The sequence below is a fragment of the Phoca vitulina genome, unplaced genomic scaffold (genome assembly GCF_004348235.1).
Source record: "Phoca vitulina isolate PV1807 unplaced genomic scaffold, GSC_HSeal_1.0 scaffold22, whole genome shotgun sequence".
Lineage (NCBI taxonomy): Eukaryota > Metazoa > Chordata > Mammalia > Carnivora > Phocidae > Phoca > Phoca vitulina.
Window position 1 is genome coordinate 12,096,676 of NW_022589725.1, and position 17,366 is coordinate 12,114,041.

The 17,366-nt window shown below is 40.2% G+C and overlaps 1 protein-coding gene across 2 annotated transcripts in view; it reads left to right on the forward strand.

Annotated features, from left to right (window-relative positions):
• The window catches only part of CDK5RAP1 (CDK5 regulatory subunit associated protein 1), a 115,674-nt gene that overhangs the window by 37,942 nt on the left and 60,366 nt on the right, over positions 1-17,366 (forward strand). The window lies entirely within an intron of this gene.

The window sequence follows — 17,366 nt, forward strand, 5'->3', positions numbered from 1 at the left end:
TTCCATTGTATATACACACCACATCTTTATCCATTTATCAGCGATGGATACTTGGACTGCTTCCTTCTCTTGGCTACTGAAAATAATGCTGCTATAAACGTAGTGGTGCATGTATCCCTTTGAATTAGTGTTCTTGTATTCTTTGGGTAAATACCTAGTAGTGTGATTAACTTTTTGAGGAACCTCCATCCTGTTTTCCACAGTGGCTGCCCCAGTTTGCATTCCTACCAACTGTGCACAAGGGTTCCTTTTTCTCCACAGCCTTGCCAACACCTGTTGTTTCTTGTGTTGTTGATTTTAGCCATTCTGATAGGTGTGAGGTGATATCTCACTGTGGTTTTGATTTGTATTTCCCTCATGGTAAGTGATAAAGAGCATCTTTTCATGTGTCTGTTTGCCATCTGTATGTCTTCTTTGGAGAAATGTCTGTCATGTCCTTTGCCCATTTTTTATTTGGTTTATTTGGTTTTGGGTTTTTTTTTTTTTTTTTGTACATGAAATTGCTAAGCCTCAGATACTAAGTCTAACTAATTAATTGCTAAATCTGACTGTCACAAGTAAATTAGAGTAGAGAATTTGAGTTTAGGCACTCAACGCTATGTTTATAAGAGACTCTGACTGTTTATTGGCTATTCATTTTTTTTTAAGACTTTATTTATTTATTTGAGAGAGAGAGAGAGAACATGAGCAGGGGCAGGGGAGAGGGAGAAGCAGGCTCCCTGCTGAGAAGGGAGCCTGATGCGGGGCTCGATCCCAGGACCCTGGGATCATGACCTGAGCCAAAAGCAGATGCTTAATCGACTGAGCCACCCAGATGCCCCATGGGTGTTGAGTTTTATAAGTTCTTTATATATTTTGGATACTAACACTTTATCAGATACGTCATTTGCAAATATCTTCTCCCATTTCATAGGTTGCCTTTTAGTTTTGTTGATTGTTTCCTTCACTGTGTAGAAGGTTTTTATTTTGATGTAGTCCAAATAGTTTGGTTTTGCATTTATTTCCCTTGCCTCAGGAGAGAAAGTAGTTGTTACAGCTGATGTCAAATAAGTTACTGCCTGTGTTCTTTTCTAGGATTTTTATGGTTTCAGGCCTCACATTTTAGGTCTTTAATCCATTGTGAATTTATTTTTGTGTGTGGTGTAAGAAAGTGGTCCAGTTTCATTCTTTTGCATGTTGCTGTCCAATTTTCCCAACGCCATTTGTTGAAGAGACTGTCTTTTTCCCATTGGATATTCTTTCCTGCTTTGTCGAAGGTTAATAGACCATATAATTGTGGGTTAATTTCTGGATTTTCTATTCTGTTCTATTGATCTATGTGTCTATTTTTATGACAGTACCATACTGTTTTGATGTGATTACAGCTTTGTAATATAACTTGAAGTCCAGAATTGTGATGCCTCTAGCTCTGTTTCTCTTTTTCAAGGTTCTTTTGGCCATTTAGGGTCTTTTGTGGTTCCATACAAATTTTAGGATTGTTTGTTCTAGCTCTGTGAAAAATGATGTTGGTATTTTGATAGGGATTGCATTAAATCTGTAGATTTCTTGGGTAGTGTGGACATTTTAACAATAGTTGTTCTTCCAATCCATGAGCATGGAATGTCTTTCCATTTCTTTGTGTCACCTTCAGTTTTTCATCAGTGTTTTATAGATTTTAGAGTACAGGTCTTTCACCTCTGGTTTACGTTTATTCCTAGGTATCTTATTATTTTTGGTGCATTTGTAAATGGGATTGATTCCTTAATTTTTCTTTCTGCTGCTTCATTATTGGTATATAGAAATGCAACAGATTTCTGTATGTTGATTTTTGTGTCTTGTGACTTTACTGAATTTGTTTATCAGTTCTACCAGTTTTTTGATGGAGTCTAGGGTTTTCTGTAGAGAGTATCAGTATAGAGTTTCTGTATAGACTATCTTCTGCAAATAGTGAAAGTTTTACTTCTTACCAATTTAGATGCCTTTTATTTCTTTTTGTTGTCTGCTGTGGCTAGGACTTCCAGTACTGTGTTGAATAAAAGTGGTGAGAGTGGACATCCTGACCTGAGGGAAAAAGCTCTCAGTTTTTCCCTATTAAGGATGATATTAGCTGAGGGTTTTTCATATGTGGCCTTTATTATGTTGAGGTATGTTCCCTCTAAACCTACTTTGTTGAGGGTTTTTATCATGAATGGATGTTGTACTTTCTCAAATGCTTCTTCTGCATCTATTAAAATGATCATATGATTCTTATCCTTTCTTTTATTGATGTGATGTATCATGTTGATTGATTTGCAAATATGGAACCACTCTGGCAACCTAGGAATAAATCTCACTTGATCATGGTGGATGATTTTTTAGTGCTTGTTGAATTCAGTGTGCTAGTATTTTGTTGAGAATTTTTACATCTGTGTTCATCAGGGATATTGGCCTGCAGTTCTCTTTTTTAATGGTGTCTTTATCTGTTTTTGGTATCAGGGTAATAATACTGGCCTCATGGAATGAATTTGGAAGTTTTCCTTCCTTTTCTGTTTTTTGGAATAGTATGAGAAAAATAGGTATTAACACTTATTTATTTTTATTTTTTAAAAAAGATTTATTTGAGAGAAAGTGAGCAAGTGAGAGAGAGAGAGAAGGAGCAGGGGGAGGGGAAGAGGGAGAGTGAGAAGCAGACTCCCTGCTGAGCAGAGAGCCCAACGTGGGGCTTGATTCCAGGACCCTGGGATCATGACCTGAGCTGAAGGCAGACGCTTAACTGACTGAGCCACCGAGGCGCCCCTTAACTTTTCTTTAAATGTTTGGTAGGATTCACCTGTGAAGCCATCTGGTCCTGGGCTTTTGTTTGTTGGGAGTTTTATGATTACTGATTCAGTTAGCACTTGGAGTTTTTGAAATGTCATTACTTACTAGTAGGCTCTGAGCAGTCATTCTTGGACCATTCACTACCAACATTATGTCATTCTGTGGGTATCATAAAAAAAAATTTAAAAGATGGTAACATAGAATATTTGGAATCAGTCAAAGTAACTTGAGTAATTATTTTATTCTTCTGTGTCTTAGTTTTCTCATGTGACATAAGGATAATAATAAAATGCTTATCTCATATGAAGTTCAGTGAGATTATAGCTTGTAAAGAGTGTAGCACAATGAAATAGGAAGTACTTATTAGATGGGAGCGATCATTAAAAGATTTTGCTTCTAAAACAGACTGTGTATATTAGGGTATGCTGAGCCTTTATTGTGTGTCTGGTCATGATCTCCTTTAGACCCTTTCCACTGACCTTCATGGCAGTCTTTGGGAACTCTTCCTCAGATGCTGGTTTGGCCTGGGAAGATTGGTTTCTGCTCTCAATGTCCATCTGCTGAGGAAAATATTTGTTATGGCTCTTCACCTCAGTTCTTTATTCAAAAGGCATTTTAAAAATGTTAAAATTTGAAATGTGAAGTATGAAGAAGTAAGACATACATATGGTAAATAATTCAAACAATACAATAGGTGTCTATAATTGGTCAGTTTCCCTACTCTCACTTTCTCCTAATTCAGTTCCTTTTTATGAAGGCCAGCACTTTCAGAAGGTGGAGGAGGGACAGTAAAGTATCTCCCAAACTGAGTAGGCACTTTGAGACTGGAAAATGAGGCAGGTGACTCTACAGTTTACCCAGAGTTTTATTCAGTGTAACTGACGGGATTGGGTGGGTGACAGGTGCTGCACAGCTATTCTGTTTGCCTGGACTTTACTCCACAGATTTTATAAGAACAAGGGGATGTGCAGAGGGCCTCATGGTGAGGCCCAAAGGTCTGACATTTAACAGACCTTGTGGCACCACCCGTGTGCCAGAAGGTTGGGGGGAAAGAAACTATATTATGTCTACTAGTTATCTAAATAAATTTAGGAAAGACCAGAACAAGCCTTCCTGCGTCCTGGTCAGGGCATACTTTAACCTTCAAGGGGCCTGGGAACATGTAGCCTAGAGGGAGGTCATCACATAGACATGAAAGAGATGGAGGGCCAAAGATGGAGTCAGTATTGTCAGCACTCCTACAAGCACTTTTTTCATTTTCTAATAAGTCTTTTCAGAGATAGTCTCTGTATATACATTGATTAGTGTCTCTATTTTACACAATGGTTACACATCATACATGCTATTAATAGCTTTATTGAGGTATGTGTAACTAACATACAACTGATATGCACATATTTAAAGTGTACAACTTGATAAGTTTTAACATCTATACACCCATGAAACCATCCCTAAATCAAGAGAGTGAGTAAACCCATCACCTCCGAAATTTTTCTCATATTTCTTTGTAGTCCCTCTCTCCTCTGATGCCCCATTCCCAAGCTACCATGGATTTTTCTGCCACACATTTTGACATGTTGTATTTTTATTTTCTTAATTTCAAAATACTTTCCAATTTCCCTTTTGATTTCTTTTTTGACCCATGCGTTATTTAGAATGAGGTTAATTTCCACATATTTGGGGATTTTCCTGAGACCTTTATGTGTACTGATTTCTAATTTAATTCCATTGTGGCCAGAGAACATAATTGGTATGACTTTAATCATTTGAATTTATTGAGACTTGTTTAGCCGCTCAATATATCTGTCTTGGTAAATGTTCATTGTACACTGGCGAAGAATATGTATTCTGTTGTTGGGTGTAGAGTTCTATAAATGTCAATCAATTCAGGTTGTTGTTCAAGTCTATATATCCTTGCTTACTTACCAAGTTCTTCTATCAACTATTGAGAGGGAGGTATCGAAATTTTTAAAAATAATTATGGATTTGTCTCTTTTCCCCTTGCAATTTTATCATGTTTTGCCTCATATATTTTGAAGCTCTGTTAATAGGTGAATAAACATTTAGGATTTTTATGTTCCCTTGATTAATTGATTTCTTTATCATTATGAAATGACTTCATTTATCCTTGGTAATTTTTTTTCAAGATTTTATTTTTTATTTATTTTAAAAGATTTTATTTATTTATTTGACACAGAGAGAGCACAAGCAGGGGGAACGGCAGGCAGAGGGAGGGAGAAGCAGGCTCCCCACTGAGCAGGGAGCCTGTCATGGGGCTTGATCCCAGGACCCCGAGATCACGACCTGAGCTAAAGTCAGACACAACTGGCTGAGCCACCCAGGTGCCCCTGTCTTCTCATTTTCTCAACTGCATCTTTTACAGAGTTTTTAATTTTAATGAAGTCCAACTTTCTTTTTTAAATATTTTATTTATTTATTTGAGAGAGAGAGTGTGAGCATGAGCAGGGTGGGGGGCAGAGGGAGAGGAAGAAGCAGGCTTCCCACTGAGCAGGGAGCCTGATGCAGGGCTCGATCCCATGACCCATGACCTGAGCCAAAGGCAGATGCTTAACCGACTGAGCCACCCAGGTGCCCCTAATGAAGTCCAACTTACCAGTTTTCTTTTTCTTGGATTGTGCTTTGATGGTGTACCTGAAAAGTCATTGGCAAACCCAAGGTTGTCTAGATTTTCTCCTATGTTATATTATAGGATTTTTATAGTTTTGCATTTTATGTTTTATCTTTGATCCATTTTGAGTTAAATTTTGTGATGAATGTAAGATCTATTTCTTTTTTTTTTAAAGATTTTATTTATTTATTTGAGACAGAGAGAATGAGAGAGAGAGCACATGAGAGGGGGGAGGGGCAGAGGGAGAAGCAGACCCCCTGCCGAGCAGGGAGCCCGATGCGGGACTCGATCCCGGGACTCCAGGATCATGACCTGAGCCGAAGGCAGTCGCTTAACCAACTGAGCCACCCAGGCGCCCTGTAAGATCTATTTCTAGATTTGCTTTTTTTGGCATGTGGATGTCCAGTTCCAGTACCATTTGTTGAAAAGATTATCTTTTCTCCATTGTCTTGCTTTTGCTCCTTTGTCAAAGATGAGTTAATTATATTTGTGTGGGTCTATTTTTGGGCTGTCTATTCTGTTCCATTGATCTATTTGACCTTTTTCCAATACCACACTTTATTGATTATTGTAGCTTTATATTAAGTCTACAAGTTGATTAGGGTCAGTCTTTGTTGTTTTCCTTCAATACGTATTGGCTATTCTGGGTCTTTTGTCTTTCTGTATAAACTTCAGAATCAGTTTGTCAGTATCCACAAAATAACTTGCTGGGACTCTGTAGATCAGGTTGGGAAGGACTGACATGTTGACAATATTGAGTCTTCCAGCCGTGAACATGGAATCTCTCTTCATTTATTTACTTCTTTGATTTCCTTCATCAAGAGTTTTATAGTTTTGCTCATGTAGATCTTTTATATATTTCATTAGATTTGTATACTTAAATATTTCATTTTTGGGGATGCCTGTGTGAATTTGTTTTTAATTTCAAATTCCAATTGTTAATTGCCAGTATATAGGAAAGCAATTGACTTTTACATATTAAACTTGTATCCTGCAATCCTGCTGTAATTGCTTATTATGTCTGAGGTTTTTTGTTGGTTCTTTCACATAATCTACATAGACAGTCATGTTATGTATGAATAAAGACAGTTTTATTTCTTTCTTCCCAATCTGTGTACCTTTTACTTATTTACTTACTTATTGCATAGCCAGGGCTTCTAATATGATGTTGGAAAGGAAGGGTGAGAGGCAAATCTTTGCCTTGTTTCTAATTTTAGCAAGAAAGCTTCTAGTTTCTTACTGTTAAGTATGATGTTAACTGTACCTTCTTTGTAGATGTCGCTATCAAGGTGAGGAAGTCCTCCTCTGTTGCTTGCTGAGTTTTTATCATGAATGATGTTGGTTTTGTGAAATACTTTTTCAGCATCTATTGTTTGATCATGTGATGTGATGGATTACGTTAATTGATTTTCAAATGTTGAACCAGCCTTGCATATTAGAATAAATCCCACGTGATCTTGGTGTATAATTATTTTTATACAATGTTGGATTTGATTTGCTAATATTTTGTTAAGGATTTTTGCATCTATGTTCATCAGAGATATTGGTCTGTATATTCTTTTCTTGTAATGTTTTTGTCTGATTTTGGCATTAGGATAATAATGCCGGTCTCACAGTATGAGTTAGGAAGCATTCCCTCTTCTGCAGTCTTATGGAAGAGATTAGTATACTTTCTTCCTTTTTTTTTTTTTTTAAGATTTTATTTATTTATTTGACAGAGAGAGAGACAGTGTGAGAGGGAACACAAGCAGGGGGAGTGGGAGAGGGAGAAGCAGGTTTCCTGCGGAGCAGGGAGCGCAATGTGGGGCTCGATCCCAGGACCCTGGGATCATGACCTGAGCTGAAGGCAGACGCTTAATGACTGAACCACCCAGACGCGAATCAAACCCCGGTCTCCCACATGACAGGCGGGGATACTCACCACTATACTAACAAAGAAGAGGACGGCTCTTACTTTTTTTTTTTAAAGATTTTATTTTTAAGCAGTCCCTACACCCAACAGGGGGCTCAGATTCACAAGCCTGAGATCAAGAGTCTCATACTCTACCGACTGACCCAGCCAGCCGCCCCAATATAATTTCTTCCTTAAATGTTTGGTAAAATTAACCAATGAAGCCCTTGGGCCTAGTGCTCTCTTATTTGGAAGGTTATTAATTATTGATTCAATTTCTTGAATTGTTATAGGCCTATTCAAATTATGTATTTCTTCTTGTGTAAGTTCTGACAGATTGTGTTTTTTTAAGGAATTGGTCCCTTTTATCTAGGTTATCAAATTTGTGGGCATAAAGTTGTTCATAATATTTATTATCCTTTTAATGTCCATGGGATCTGTGCTGGTATCCCCTGTTTAATTTTTAATTTATTTTTTAAATAAAAAAAATTTTTTTTGTTTATTTTAAATAATCTCTATGCTCAACATGGGGCTTGAACTCACTAACCTGAGCTCAAGGGTCACACACTCTACCAACTGAGCCAGCCAGGCATGCCCTGTGGTGGTTTTTTTTTAACCCCGTTTAATTTTTGATATTAGTAATTTGTCTCTTTTCTTTTTTTGTTAGTTAACCTGGATGGAGGCTTATAAATTTTATTGATCTTTTAAATTTATTGATGTTTTCAGGCTTTTGGTTTTATTTCTTAGTTGATTTCCTGTTTTCAGTTTCATTGATTTCTGTTCCAATTTTTATTAATTGTTTTCTTTTTGGAAAAAAAAAGTTTGGATTATTTTGGCATAATTTGCTCTTTTTTTTCTAGTTTCCTAAGATTTCCTTAGATTATTGGTTCTACGTCTTTCTTCTTTTCTAATAAATGCGTTTTGTGTCATAAATTTCACTCTAAGCGCTGCTTTTCCTGCTTCCCACAAATTTGAGTAAGTAGTGCTTTTATTTTCATTAAGTTCAAAATATTTTAAAATTTCTCCTGAGATTTCTTCTTTGGAAATCTTTTTTCCTTTTTTTTTGAAGATTTTATTTATTTATTTGACAGAGAGAGACACAGTGAGAGAGGGAACACAAGCAGGGGGAGTGGGAGAGGGAGAAGCAGGCTCCTTGCTGAGCAGGGAAACCCATGTGGTGCTCGATCCCAGGACCCTGGGATCACAACCTGAGCTGAAGGCAGACACTTAACGACTGAGCCACCCAAGCGCCCTCTTTTCCCTTTTTTAATTTAGACATTTACAGGTATAAATTTCCCCTGGTCACTGTTTTTAGTGTATCCCTTAAATTTTGGTGGGTTGTGTTTTTGTTTTCATTCATATTATTTTCTAATTTTTCCTTTTGATTTCTTTAACCCATTGCTTAAGAGTTTTTTGGGTTTTTTTTGAATTTTCCAAATTTCCCTCTGTTACAGATTGTTCTTTTCATTTCATTGTGGTCATTGAAAATACCTTGTATGACTTCAGTCTTTTTGAATTATTGGGAATTGTCTGTCATCTGAAATATTGTCTCTCCTGGAGAATGTTCTATCTGTACTTGAGAAGAACATGTATTTTCTTGTTGGTGGTAGATTCTATATATGTTTGCTATGTCTGCTTGGTTTATAGTGTTTTTCAAACCTTCTACTTTCTTGTTTACCTTTTGTGTAATTGTTCTTTCCACCATTGAAAGTAAGATGTTGTGCTCTCCATCTGTTACTATTGAATTGTCTGTGTCTGCTTTCAGTTCTGTCAGAGTTTGCTCCATAACCTTTGGGCTTATATGCACATACATTTGTAATTGTTATATCATTTTGATAAATTGCCTTTTTATTATTATATAATGCCCTGTGTCTCTTATAACAGTTTTGTTTTAAAGTTTATTTTGTGGGGGCGCCTGGGTGCCTCAGTCAGTTAAGCAGCTGCCTTCAGCTCAGGTCATGATCTTGGGATCCTGGGATTGAGCCTTTGTTGGACTCTGAGTTCAGCAGGGAGTCTGCTTCTCCCTCTAACCTCTGCCCCTTCTTCCTTCCACCCCCCGCCCTGCTCATTCTCTTTCGCAAATTAATAAATAAATTTTTTTTTTAAAATAACACTTATTTTGTGTAATACTAGTATAGTTTCCTCAGTTGTCCTTTGGTTACCATTTTTTTTTTAAAGATTTTATTTATTTATTTGACACAGAGAGAGAGACAGCAAGAGAGGGAACACAAGCAGGGGGAGTGGGAGGGGGAGAAGCAGGCTCTCCACTGAGCAGGGAGCCCGATGTGGGGCTAGATCCCAGGACCCCGGGATCGTGACCTGAGCCAAAGGCAGACGCTTAATGACTGAGCCACCCAGGCGCCTCTGGTTACCATTTGAATGAAATATCTTTTTCCATTCCTTCACTTTCAGCTTATTTATGTCTTTGGTTCTAAAAGTGAGTTTCTCCTCTTGGTTTTGCCCATTTCTCAGACTTTCCTTGTTTTTGATGACCTTGACAGTTTTTTATTTTTTATTTTTTAAAGATTGTATTTATTTGTCAGAGCACAAGCATGGGGAGCTGCAGGCAGAGGGAGAAGCAGGCTCTCCGCTGAGTAAGGAGCCCCATGTGGGACTTGATCCCAGGAGCCTGGGATCATGACCTGAGTGGAAGGCAGACACTTAGCCGACTGAGCTACCTAGAAGTCCCGACCTTGACAGTTTTGAGGAGAACTGGTCAGATACTTTGTAGAGTGCCCCTCAACTGGAATTTGTCACATGTTTTTCTCATGATCAGACTGCAGTTATGTGTTTGGGGGAGGAAGACTACAGAGATAAAGTACCATTTTCATCACATCGTAAGGGTACATATGTTAATATGATTTATCACTATTCATGTTACCCTTGATCACTTGGCTTGAGGTAGTGTTTGTCAGGTTTCTTCATTGTAAAGTTGCTTTCCCCCCTCTTTCCATACTGTGCTTTTGGGAGAAAAGTCACTGTGCAGCTGAGACTTACCTAGTGGGAAGTTATGCTCCACCTCCATGAAAGTGAAGTAGCTGTTCAGTTAGGGTTTTTCTGCACAGGAGGTTTTTCTGTTCTCCCCTCATTTATTTACTGAATAATTTGTTTATATCAGTATAGACTGCTGGCTATTTATTTTATACTTTGGGTTATAACCCAGTACCACTTTGTTTATTCTGTTGGTCCTGTTGTTGCAGCTTTTGCAGCCCTTTCAGTTCACCCTGTAACTTTGACACACTTCCATCATTGTGGTTTTCTTGAGTACTTTCTTACTTTCAGTAATTAATAAGATGCTTCAGGGTCATCTTTTATGTTTTTTCTCTAGTCCTAGAATTAGCCATTTCTGCAAGGGGTCCTGATTACTTTTACAGAGAATGATATTAGAAACCAACATCTGGGTGGTTTGTTGCTACTGTGGATTGGAAGGTTTTTGTTTTTGTTTTCTTTTTTGAGATTTTATTTATTTATTTTAGAGAGAGAGTGAGAGAACGGGGAAGGAGAGGGACAGCGGGGGCGGGGGGAGGGAATGGGAAAGAATCTCAAGCAGACTCTGTGCTGAACGGGGAGCTGACATGGGGTTTGATCCCACAATCCTGAGATCATGACCTGAGCTGAAACCAAAGTCGGACGCTCAACCAACTGAACCACCTGGAAGGTTTTTGTTTTTATTTTTTATTGCACTGTCAGCTCTCCTAGAGCTGAGCCTGCTGATTTTTTAAAGTTCCAGGTGTTAAGCTCCTCTGATGGTAAGAACTCATGAAATTCAGCCCTTCTGATTTTCAAAGTCAAGTGTTATGGGGATTCGTCTTCCCAGTCCTCCTGTGTGGGTTCCCTGTGCCTGGGATGCCTGGTGTGAGGGTCTGTCTTTCTCCCCTCGTAGCACCCAGCACCTGCGGCATCCCTCCCTCCCACAGACAGCCCTACGGGTCCATTTAGCTCCCCACCATTTCTCTTCCCTTCCTACCCTCCTCAGTGTGGCCTCTTCTCTACATTTAGCTGTGGAGAGTCTTTTCTGCCAGTCTTCAGGTCATTTTCTGGGTTATTTACACTGATGTGGGTGTTATCTAGTTGTATTTGTGGGATGAGGTGAGCTTGGGGTCCTTCTACTCCACCATCTTCCCTGGAAGTCTCTGTTTTGTTTAGTCTCTGTTTAGAAGTCTCTGTTTAGAAGTCTCTGTTTCAAATGGAGGCGAGGCATTTAGTATATTCACAATTTTGTGCAACCACCACCTCTATCTAATTCCGAAATATTTGTCATTGCAGAAGAAAACTCCATACCCATTAAGCAGTTATGCTCCTTAGCCACTCCCTGCCTTCCTGGTGACTACCATTTTGCATTCTGTTTCTATGAATTTACCTATTTTAATTATTTCATGTATACTGAATCATACAATATATGATGTTCTTTGCCTGGCTTTGTTCACCGAGCATAATCTTTTCAAGGTTGATCTCCATTGTAGCATGTATCAGTACCTCATTCCTTTTTGTGGCTGAAGAATATTCTTTTGTGTGTGCATGCATCTGCGCGCGCGTGCATGTGTGTGTGTGTGTGTGTACATACCACACGTGTTTATCCGTTCATTTATAGATGAATATTTGAACATCTTAAATGTTGAGTTGTTCAAATGTTTTGGCTATTGTGAACAGTGCTGCTATGAACAATCATGTACAGCATTTGTTTGAATGCCTGTTTTCAGTTCTTTTGGGCATATACCTAGGAGTGGAATTACTGGGTCATATGTAAATTTTATGTTTAACTTTTTGAGGGACAGCCAATCTGTTTTCCACAGAGATTGAACCATTTTTACCTTCCTGCTAGCAATGCATGAGGGTTCCAATTTCTCTGTATGCTCACAGTGGTGGAAAGGTTGTTGTTGTGTGTGTTTTTTTTTTTAAGATTTTATTTATTTGTCAGAGAGAGAGCACAGGCAGGGTAAGTGGCAGGCAGAGGGAGAAGCAGGCTCCCTGCTGAGCAAGGAGCCCAATGTGGGACTCGATCCCAGGATCCTGGGATCATGACCTGAGCTGAAGGCAGACGCTTAACTGACTGAGCCACCCAGGCATCCCATGGAAAGGGTTTTAAGTAGGAGCATATGTTTTACTAAGAGCACTCTGGCTGGGGCGCCTGGGTGGCTCAGTCGTTAAGTGTCTGCCTTCGGCTCGGGTCGTGATCCCAGGGTCCTGGGATTGAGCCCCGCGTTGGGCTCCCTGCTCGACTGGAGGCCTGCTTCCTCTCCCCACTGCTTGTGCTCTCTCTCTCTCGTTGTGTCTCTCTCTGTCAAATAAATAAGTAAAATCTTAAAAAGAAAAAAAAAAAAAGAGCACTCTGGCTGCCAGGTAGAGACTAGATGGTAGGTGGCAAGGGCAGAAGCAGGGGGACCAGGTGCCCTGGTAAGTGATGATGATGACTTGGACTAGGATGGTGAGAGAGAAGCAAACAGATGGGAGATGTGTTCTTGAGGCAGAATCAATAAGACTTGGTCTGTTAGTGAAAGAGAGGAATCAAGAATGATTCCAGGTGTCTGGCTGGGGAACCTGAGTGGATTGTATTACCATTTACCGAGATGGGATTGACTATGGGAGGTGTGGCCTGGGGAGAAATCAAGACCTAAGGTTTGGACAAAAGGCTTAGTAATAGTGTGATTTGGCTTTTGTTTTATGGGGTGCTGCCCCTTGCTGTGAGGCAAGCCTAGTATCTGGTGCTGCTTTCCCTACCTGGTCTTTGTGTCCACAATCGGAGTTCTTTTGGTTCTAGAACAGACACTGGGCACAAGGCATAGAGTCTTTGCCTGATGTAGAGATTACAGTTGTGTTTTTCAATATCCCTCTTGCATACTTTTCTGGGGTTCTTTGCATTTATTGGTCTCCTGACTGCTTGGCTTAGCTTTCCTCCCCCAGCCACTTGGCATGGCCTATAGTTCTTAAGCTGGGACCTAGATCATTTGCTGCCCTATTCATGGTATTGCCAGGCTCTTCCCTGCTCTTTTCTGTTCAGCTTTTAGTGTTTGTACTGTGCCCCTTGCTGTTTAGGGGGAAGTTGGATTCTAGCCCCTGTGTGATTTTCACGTTGGGCCAACGGGTAAAAGAAAGCACTTGGATGGATGCCTGGGTGGCTCAGTCAGTTAGGCGGCTGCCTTCAGCTCAGGTCATGATCCCAGGGTCCTGGGATCAAGTCCCACATCGAGCTCCCTGCTCAGTGGGGAGTCTGCTTCTCCTTCTCCCTCTGCCTGCCACTACCCCTGCTTGTTCTCATGCTCTCTCTCTGTCAAATAAATAAATAAAAAAACCTTAAAAAAAAAAAAAAGAGGAAAAGAAAGCACTTGGAATTAGAGAGGGGAGAAAAGAGATATGGGAAGAAAAGTCTTAATCACTGTCAGGATTGTCCCCTAGTGCACTAGATAAATTCACCCTGGGTTTGTTGCCTCATTATTCATACTATTAATTTTTATGTCCCTAGTAAATAGTGCTTTTACTAGTCATAAATACAAGACGAAATTTCTATTTGTATGAATTGAAGACAAAGGAGTCATTTTTTTTGCATGAAAACAGGTTAATTATTAAAGAAGTGATTACAAAATGCCAAAAATCCCTGGATTCTTGCTTTTCTTGCACTTGTTAATTCAAGATCATGTTGGTGATATTCCAAAGAATAGTTGGCATGTTCAGAACACTATTCTACTTGGTTCCTTAATGATAAGGATGTCCTTGGTTCAATATTTCTTTTTTTTTTTTTTTTTAAGATTTTATTTATTTATTTGAGAGAGAGAATGAGAGAGAGAGAGAGAGAGCATGAGAAGGGGGAGGGTCAGAGGGAGAAGCAGACCCCCTGCTGAGCAGGGAGCCCGATGCGGGACTCGATCCCGGGACTCCAGGATCATGACCTGAGCCGAAGGCAGTGGCTTAACCAACTGAGCCACCCAGGCGCCCTTGGTTCAATATTTCTTAGAGAAGTTTTAGAATGCTTTCATTCTGGAAAATTCTCTAGCATCAGATTTGCTGGGTTTAGTTTGCTGCCTGAAGATCATTCTATGAGGGGATAAAAGACAACTAATTATACTCTTAAATACATAAGCAGACTGCAGGCACGGGCTGAGCTAGCCAGTGCACTCCATCTCCCTGCCCATAGCGCTTGCTTCAAGGATGGAACAAGTCAGAATAATGGGAATCTGAGAGGTTATTTCTGGGTGGTTGTTGTTTGAACTATTCCAGAAAGAAATAGAGAGTGAAGCTCCCAGTAGGTAGAGACCTTCATGTACAGCCAAAATAGAGCCACCTAGAAATAGTAGAGCCAAGAGATGGATTCTGGTGTCATCATTTGGGCCCTGAATCAGGCCACTCCTGAAGCTAGTCTCATCCCTGGATGTTCACTGCGTATAATTTTATTGTTGTTGCATTAACCAGTTCTGGTTGGGCTATCATTTGTAGCTGTAGCTGGAACACAGTTGATGTTCATCTAATCCAATCCCTTGACTCAAGGCTGACTTCGGTAGGGCTAAGTGATATGTCCAAGGCCACTCAGAGCCATGGAGTATAAGAGCAGGAAGCAGAAAACCAACACTGAGGTAAATGCTGATTTACTCTGCTCTATACTCTGATAGTTGATTTGGCCACAGATCCAGGGAAATTTGGGGGTTAAGTAAAAACACGAATATACAACTTCTGAGATCTGAGCCAAAATGAAAGAAGTTGTTATTTTCCCAGTTGGATTACATACTCGATAAGCATGTTTATCAAGAATAGAACATCTAGGGGCACCTGGGTGGTTCATTCGTTAAGCATCTGCTTCGGCTCAGGTCATGATCCCAGGGTCCTGGGATGGAGCCCAGCATCGGGCTCACTGCTCGGCAGGAAGCCTGCTTCTCCCTCTCACACTCCCTCTGCTTGTGTTCCCCCTCTCGCTGTCTCTCTCTCTCTGTCAAATAAATAAATAAAATCTTAAAAAAAAGAAGAATGGAAAAAAAAAAAAAAGAAGAATGGAACATCTAAGGGTGATGGGGATTCTAAACTTATTTGCTCTCTCGTATATCTTCCCTTGTTCTACCCTCATCATTTACTGTTTTTCTGGTGACAAATTTAAATAAAAATCCCATTCTTTTACCTGTTTCTTAGGAAGCAAGTTCTCTTTGAAATTTTCTCTGGGTTTAAGGTTAGATAGATGGGAAGAAGGAGGGAAATTTGAGTCAGGGTGGTAAAGAATGAGAGGCTCTAGCATAAAGAAGGTAACAGTGTGGATGAGTCAGGCATATGTGGTAGGAATCTTTCCAAAGAAGGGATTGAGGCATATTTAGAAAAGTATGAGAGTCCTCATGGAGATGGATAGCTTATTTGCCTGCATATAACCAAGAGTGTCTCAGTTTTAGGACTTGTGACTAAAGGGACAGTAGGCAATGAATCTGCCTAGGAAAGAGTGGGGAGATTGGTTGGAGCTGGTAAGGCAGCCTGGAACAGACTGAGGCTGAGGCCCGTTGGCGCCCTTCATTCCTGTGAAGGTTGAAGTACAGAGTAGGCCTTAGTGCAAAAGGAAAATATTTGTATTTCTCTCTTACCGATTTAAGTACTTCAACCTGGGCTTTGGTTAGAGGATTTGAGGTTATTCCTGATGGCACATTCCATGTACTTGTCATTTCTGAAATAAAGGAGATTTTTATGATACGTGTTGAAAAAACAATGACCAGGCTGGGTTGTTTTAGCCACAGTCAACCAGAGGGATCTCTGGTCAGTGTACGGCTCTAGGAGAAATTGTTCCCCTGCCCATTCAATGGACAGATTTAGACATAGACTCTCTTAGTCTTGTGTATGTGTGTGTATGGGTGAATTTATAAGGATCAGAAATGACCCTAGAAATAACTGGAAACCTGGTGGGTAGTCTGTGTACAGAGAATCAATATTAAGAGACATGTAGGCATGTCTGTCTTCACTAACTTAAGAAGACTAAAAGACCCTGCTATTTTGGTGTTATTTGCAATATTTTGAACCCCTCTAGAGTTCACCACAAATATGTACAGGTGGCATTTTGTACCATCATCTCTTGATGGTTGTGAAGTTCATGATCTCAGTCTCAAGTTTCTCAGACTCCAGCATCTCTGTGACTAGGTGATCCAGGTCCATGTTTCCTCTAAGTGATATGAGGATGTTGGTCCTGAAGACCCCTAGTGGGCTAGATTTCATTAGGACCTGTAGACGAGGCATTTAAATTTAATTTTCATGTTTTTTGGTTTTTTTAAAAGATTTTATTTATTTATTTGACAGAGAGAGACACAGCGAGAAAGGGAACACAAGCAGGGGGAGTGGGAGAGGGAGAAGCAGGCTTCCCCTCAGAGCAGGGAGCCCGATGTGGGGCTCGATCCCAGGACCCTGGGATCATGACCTGAGCCGAAGGTAGACGCTTAACCGACTGAGCCACCCAGGCGCCCTAATTTCCATGTTTTGCCATCTCAAGATTCTGAAGTCCCTATCTGAAAACAAGTGATTTTCAGTCCAGATGGTGATTGAAAGGTACTGTGCTCAGTGCCATAGAACATTCTGTAGTGTGGTTTCACAGGCTTGTCCCTGTCTTACGACTCTTCTAAGTGTTTACATTATTAATTCCACATACCATTAAGGGCAGACAAAAATTTCTTCAGAACCACAGGCATTACATCTTGCACCTCGTCCTCCTGGAAGAGATGGGAGGAGCATTTTTATCCGTCGATCTTGGGTGCCTCTGATAGGTGTTTTTTCCTAGTAGAAGTCTGTTACTGGACAAGGCTAGGTGGGGAGGTGGGACTCAGTCAGTCCCTCAGGCTTCTGCTTTTGGAGGTTTTCCAGAGCCTTTCAGTAGGTTTTGATGCCTTAGGAGGCTCCTTGAACAAATGTTTATTGGGTTCCTATTATGTTCCAGACTGTGCTGTAGGCACAGTGGTGCGGCTGCAGATCCTCAAGACCAGTGCTGAATTCAGTATTGGGAAGGACTGGTTGGTGCTGATCCTGCCTCTTCTGCCTCCCCCTTCTGGGGTCTCCAAGGTCTGCTTCTCTCTGCTGGCATTCTACTTACCTTTCCCCTCTTCAAAAGGCCTATGATTCCGT